Raw genomic sequence first — 6,105 nt, forward strand, 5'->3', positions numbered from 1 at the left:
ATTCTCACTTGCAAAAGCGCCCTTGCTGACGTGCTGCTTTAGGTGACAATCACATATGTGTCCTCTCTTAAAACTAGAGTAAACACTTTGAGAGTACGGACCACATCCTCCGAGGTGTGGTTTTGTGGCCTGGGAAACTACTGCATTCGCCAGTGCGCATGAGTGGGCTGTATGAGCAGAGGCTGTCCGGACGGAGGAGCGATGGACGTGGGATGGAAGGATGGATGGATGTTGCCTGTACCCAGCCCCGCCCCAGATCCCTACTAAGCATCTGAGCTCAACACAGAGGCCAGAGCCCTCCACCGACCACAGCAGGGCAGGGTCCCTCCTTGCCTCAAGCGCCTAACGCAGTCCGGGAGCATCCTTCTAGCTTCCTTGCCTCATCCCGCTAGCCACCTGGAAATGCATGGATGCACTGCTCTGACAGGGTTAAAATAGAAGCTTGACAGTGTGTGTTGTTCCAGGGAGCAGCCGGACAGGCTGTGCGTGTTTAGACAAGATGGGGAAAGCTGGCATCTCCCTTTAGGCAAGAAACATAGCAGGAGAGCAGGTTTTCATTCCTTGGACTTTGAGGAACATGATGGGTGGGACGTCAACAATTATCCAAAGGAAGTCTGGTTTGGTGGGGACAGAACCCAGTGGTCCCACACCCAGCACTTTCCAAAACGTCATGACTCACGACCGTGCCATGAGTCTAATATGGCATGTATGTGTTCCTGAAAGCAACGTGATTAGACTTACTTGGTTCCGAGAATTTTAATTTTCGTTTTGTTCTGTTTTTAGGGCTCTTGCAACAGGCTTGAGGTCATTTATAGAGGCCTCCTCAGGGCCACTGTTCTATTTTTTTCTTTATAAGCAGTGAGAAAATGACAAAACTACAGGAGCAGTAAACAATGGAGACAAAAAAGGACAAATGTCAGTGTTAACATCCAAGTAAAAGTTACTCCAGAGTGAACGCAATGCACACAGTGATACATCAACACTGCCCAGAATGGTAACCAGGCGTGAGAGAATTCAGATCACCAGAGGCCCCTGGTACCCTGGGTGGGGAGGTGATCTCCCTGTCCCCAAATCCAGCATACTCTCCCCCGACCACCACCTTCCTCTCATTCTCTTCATCCTTCACCCCTCCGCCTTGCCAGTGCTTGCAAGAACTTTCCTACCCATTCTAGGCCCACCGAGCTCCATCTTCCTCAACGCCCCCAGCCTCTTACACAGGTTAATTCAGTTAACCTAGCAACACAGCACTAAGCTCCCCACACAACTACCCTCTGAGGGAGGTATTATTATTATTATTATCATCCCCCTTTCGTGGATGAGCAGACTGAGGTGGAGAGAGGTTAATTCGCCCAAGGTGACACAGCTACCAGGGCAGACCTGGGGTTCCAAGTCGGGCCTTAGAGTCCATGTTCACGTGCATCTTAACATTTATAGCATCTTCCACCAAACCTCTCAATTACACAGCCCCCTCCCTTGCCTCTCACAGTCCAGTGTGGTGACTCTTGGGTTTGTTTTCTCTCTCCAGGGAGAACAGGGAACCTCATCTTGCTTGTCCTCATACTAATACGGATCCTCCTCATTGGCCTGCAAATGTTTCTGCTTGGGTTCCCCACTAAAAGAATCTGGAAAAACAAAACACCCCTTCCGTATTAACTCAAGCTGCCATAGCAAAGTACCATAGACTGGGTGGCTTAAAAAATAGGAATGTATTTTCTCCTGGTTCTGGTGGCCAGCAGTCTGAGATCAGGGTGCCGGCAAGGTCAGGTGCTAGTGAGAGCTCCCTTCCTGGCTTGTAGATGGCTGTCTTCTCACTGCACCCTCACATGGCCTTTCCTCAGTGTGTGCTCACAGAGAGAGACATGGAGAGACAGAGAGATTTCTCTCGCTTCCTCGTCTTATAAGGGCACGAATTCCATCATATGGGCCCCACCCTCATGATCTATCTAACCCTAATTCCTCCCAAAGGCCCCATCTCCAGATACTGTCACATTGCAGGGGGGAGGGGGGAGGGGGAGGAGCTTCAACATCTGAATGGTGAGGGGCACAAACATTCAGCCCCTAAAACCCTCACACAGGGTTAAGTTACCTTCATTGCTTCATCACAATTCTAAATAGCTGCAAAAGTTATCACTTCAATTGTATCCATAAATGTTGACTTTTATAACAAAACTATTAAACCATGCTTTTCAATGTATCCCATGTCATATAAACACCAGAGCAATTGCAGGATCTTAGTTCCCTGACCAGGGATTGAATCCAGGCCCCAGCAGTGAAAGCGCCGAGTCCTAACCACTGGACCGTCAGGGAATTCCCACCATCATTCATTCAAAAATTACTTGAGAAGAGTTCTCATTAGGTTGGAAATTTTCTATCATTTCTCTCTCTTTTTTTCAAAACTGTATTTCCATTCTATCTCAATATACTAGACCTTTATGTTCAGAAGTAGTGAATTACCTTATCCTACTTTTCTGGAACACAGACTTTGTGTAGAAATTGAAATTTAATTGCTTATGCTTTGCTCCAAGTGTTAAAAAAAAAAAAATCTCTTCTGGGTCGAGCCACTATCATTACTACTGTAAGTAACTGTTTAGAATCAAACAACATATATTATCAGTTTTGACAAATCATTATTAAGCACAAGGTAACTTTCTTGGAAATGCATCTTTAACAAGATGCACTTGGGAGATGGGACATACTGACTTGAAGAGAGGAGCTTTCCCTGACATAATATTTTGACCTTCCCCCCAGAGGTGTTTACAGCTAGAGCAGGGCACCCTAGTGAGATCTTGGCTCTGACTAAGCAAGAGAAGGCCCACCAGGCAGGAATAAAGGAACAGCAGGCCTGCCCCATGCTGAATTCTCAGACAAATCAGCTTCAGGAAAGAGCTGATGCTCTGAAAAGTGATTCCCCCAAAACTGTGCCTCAGAACAGATCTTCCCATTGGGAAATCTTCAAATTCTCCCCAAAACATGCATTTCTGTTTCCCTCAAACCATCAAATGTCAGGGTTGGGGGAAATCCTGTAAACCTCAAGATAATCCCAGCACCTCCACCTCGAGAGTCAGGATTCCTAGAGGGAAAAGTCTGTGAAGTTCCGTGCTGTCCGGAGAAGCAGATATTAACGTTTTAAAGCGAGAGTTTGAGTTCATCGACTACTCATGGTAAGACAGGCACGTGGTGCCGACACAGGGAAGGAGGAGAGCGGGCGGTGGGCAGGCTGTCCAGGCCTCCCTACGAGCCCCTCCAGGGCTCCCCCTCTGCCTTGGCTGCTCTCAGGACCCAGCCCTTAAAAGCGTGCTTATACTTCCCTGAGCTCCAGACAAGATTCCTTTCAGTCTACTTAGCCCAAGTTGAAGTTCTCACGGGCTGGCAAATGCAGGCAGCTTATTTGCAAGCCAGGGTCATATCTGCCTAGCAACCCAACATGCAGACTAGAAGGACTCGGAACGTCGACAGAGACCCGGCAGGCCAAGTCTGCACAAAGGAACCTGTTCTCATGCAAATGAGCCAAAACAGGAGGGCTAGAAAAGAGACAGCAGTGGGGACAGCTCTCGGGAGCCAATGCATTTCCAGAGATGTTGTGGGACTTTCTAAAGGCATCATTATAGCCTTGCCCCCTGTAAACGAAGGGCCCTAGGGGCTCTGCCGCCACTTGGGTTGCAACAGACACAACAGAAGAGGCTAAGAGGGGCGCTGAACCCTGAACTTAATTTCCTGATTTTTCTGGTTCTGTACTCCAGGTTCTAAAGGTCCTTTTGTTCGTATTTAGCACTAAACAGAGTTAGTTTTGTTTTTCTTTTTTTTGGGGGGGGGGAGGTAATTGATTAGCATGGTAATGCAGTGCTTTCCCTCCTTTGCTTTCCCTGGAAGAGAGAGAAAAACAGGGGTTTTCACACTTGGTCTCACTAGGATTCAGGGAACAAGGTGAAGCCAGCCTCTAATCATGGTGGGCAAATGTCACCAGTTTGTGGCTGGCAAGACTGGACAGGGGTTGGGTTTCCAGACACCTTTTGCTGTTATCCGAGAGCAGGTGGCAAATGTCATACTTGGAAGCGCTCTCAGTTGCAAAAAGAGACAGTGTGTCTAAACCTTGGGGAAAATCCCTTCCATGCTCTGTGCCTCAACTTTTCCCATCTGTAAAATGGAGATGAGTGTCAACTGTAGAAGGTTGCTGATGGGCTTAAAATTAGATCACATGAACCACACCTAATACAGGGAACAAAGCAAAAGTGCAAAAAAAATACTAATAGGTATAATTAATATTAACAAAAGAGCATTACATTATTATTGTTATCATCATTACAGTCATATGCTCCTCCAACAGCTAGCCATCTCACCTGGTCATACGCTCAGATGTGACCTTCCCAAACGTCCATTCACCCCTAGGGCTTTCTGCATTATTTGCCTAATGTTTAAAACCAAGAAGCTGAAGCACCAAGATCTTTGGTGACTTGCTTGTCACTCAGCTATAGCTAATGGGCTGCACCCCTAGGTTCCTAAGCAGGTCTCAATACAGTATGTGCTGTGTCATGTTAAATATGACATTTCCACACTCAGCAGGGACAGGTCCCAAGGCACTGTAAGATCCTAAACTATATTTACAGGCATTCCTATTTTAGCATCAAGTGCTTTCATGACGGTGGTTAAAGTCACATTCTAAATTTCATAACGTGTGGAGTCCTGGAAGAACAGCTCGAAAAAGGACCGCGTGCAGGATGTGTGCTGCAGTCAGCTGTTGGACTTGGAAAGCCACAAACAGCAGTAACAGTAAGAGCTACTGGCTAGTGAGGGCGTACCATACATAACGCCAGTCGCTGTGATCCGTCCTTCACCGGCATCATCAATTAGATCCTTTGATTCTGGGAATATCATGATTGTCCCCAGGAAGCTAGGTTACTCGGGCAAGGTTGCAAAGCTCATCAGTGGCTCCCGGCTGTACCGTCCCGGTCGTAAGCAGGCACTCTGCTCCCCGAACCCACGCCAGAGCTTGTTAACAGCACAAAATGGCACTTAACCCAGTAGACCCGATGCCAAAATCACGGGAGAAATCAGGCAGCGACCGCAATGGGCTTTTTATTACGATTCAGACCACCGACTCCTCCCGGTGGCGACCCTAGGTACACGCACCCCCAAAGTAGGCTCTCCCGAGTTTCTCACACCAGAAGCACATTCTCCGAACCCAATGCAGGGAGCGGCTGGTGCGAGTCGGCAGGGGGACGCGGAAAATAAGGCATTCTGCTTCCGAGCAGTTCTCAAAGAGGCCCTGGGGACGTGAGGTGGACACCGGGCGGCCGAGTCTGTGCCCCCGCGGGCTCCGAAACGGCTGGCACCCAACACACGGCTTTGTCCCCGTGACGAGCTCCTTACTGAGGTTCCCGAGCATCATCTGCTGAGCCCCCTGTGACCCTGGGGTCCGGGACTCAGGGATGAGGGGCACGCAGCCCCTCGACGTCCGGGTCCCTCGCCCACCGGAGCTCCCCGCGAGTTCTGCGGCCTGGCACCTGTGTGGACGTCGCCTCCCGCTTGGCGGGGAGGATGCGCGCGCGCCCCGGGCCGGGGATGCTGACTCAGCCCGGCTGCTCGCCCGCATCCCTCGCGCGCAACGCGATGCTGTCGCTTCTGCAGCAAAGGGGGGAAAGCAAAGCGCCCGTGACAGCCGGCCGCGAGCTTCCTGGGGCCCGCACCCCCCCCCCAGGGGAACCGCTGGGGTGCGCGAGTTGACGAAATCGGGGGAAGCGGGCATGAGAAGAGGAACTCGGGGTCCGCGGCGCCGCGCGCGCAGCTCACACCCGAACTGGAAGGAACCTGTTCTGCGCGGGGCGGGCGCTGAGCCGCCGCAGCCCGGAGCCCAAGCCCTCCGGGCGCGGGCGGGGCCGGCGGGAAGGGATGCGGCCCGGGGACCCCGCACGTCCGGCCGGACGTGTCCGCAGAGTGGGTGCCGGCGCGCCCCGCTTACAGTGCGGCCGAGCGCCGGGGTCCGGTCGGGCCAGGCGCGCCAGGATGCGCGGGGCCGGGGCGGGTGGGGGGCGGCCCCGCGGGACCCCACGGCCGGTCTGGGGTCTGGCACGGCGAGGCCGTTACCTTCCGTGACCCACGGCCCCGGCC

General features: G+C 51.5%; 1 protein-coding gene across 6 annotated transcripts in view; it reads right to left on the bottom strand.

Moving 5' to 3' along the window:
• The window catches only part of ARSG (arylsulfatase G), a 120,348-nt gene that overhangs the window by 80,222 nt on the left and 34,021 nt on the right, over positions 1-6,105 (bottom strand). The window contains exon 1 of one of the 6 annotated variants that reach the window (XM_067717680.1): positions 5,368-5,890. The exons of the other annotated variants lie outside the window; for them this stretch is intronic. The gene's annotated coding sequence lies outside the window, so the exon portion shown is untranslated. Of the gene's footprint in view, positions 1-5,367; positions 5,891-6,105 lie in introns of those variants that run through there. 6 annotated transcript variants of the gene reach the window in all.

Source organism: Pseudorca crassidens, chromosome 19 (genome assembly GCF_039906515.1).
Source record: "Pseudorca crassidens isolate mPseCra1 chromosome 19, mPseCra1.hap1, whole genome shotgun sequence".
NCBI classification, from domain to species: domain Eukaryota; kingdom Metazoa; phylum Chordata; class Mammalia; order Artiodactyla; family Delphinidae; genus Pseudorca; species Pseudorca crassidens.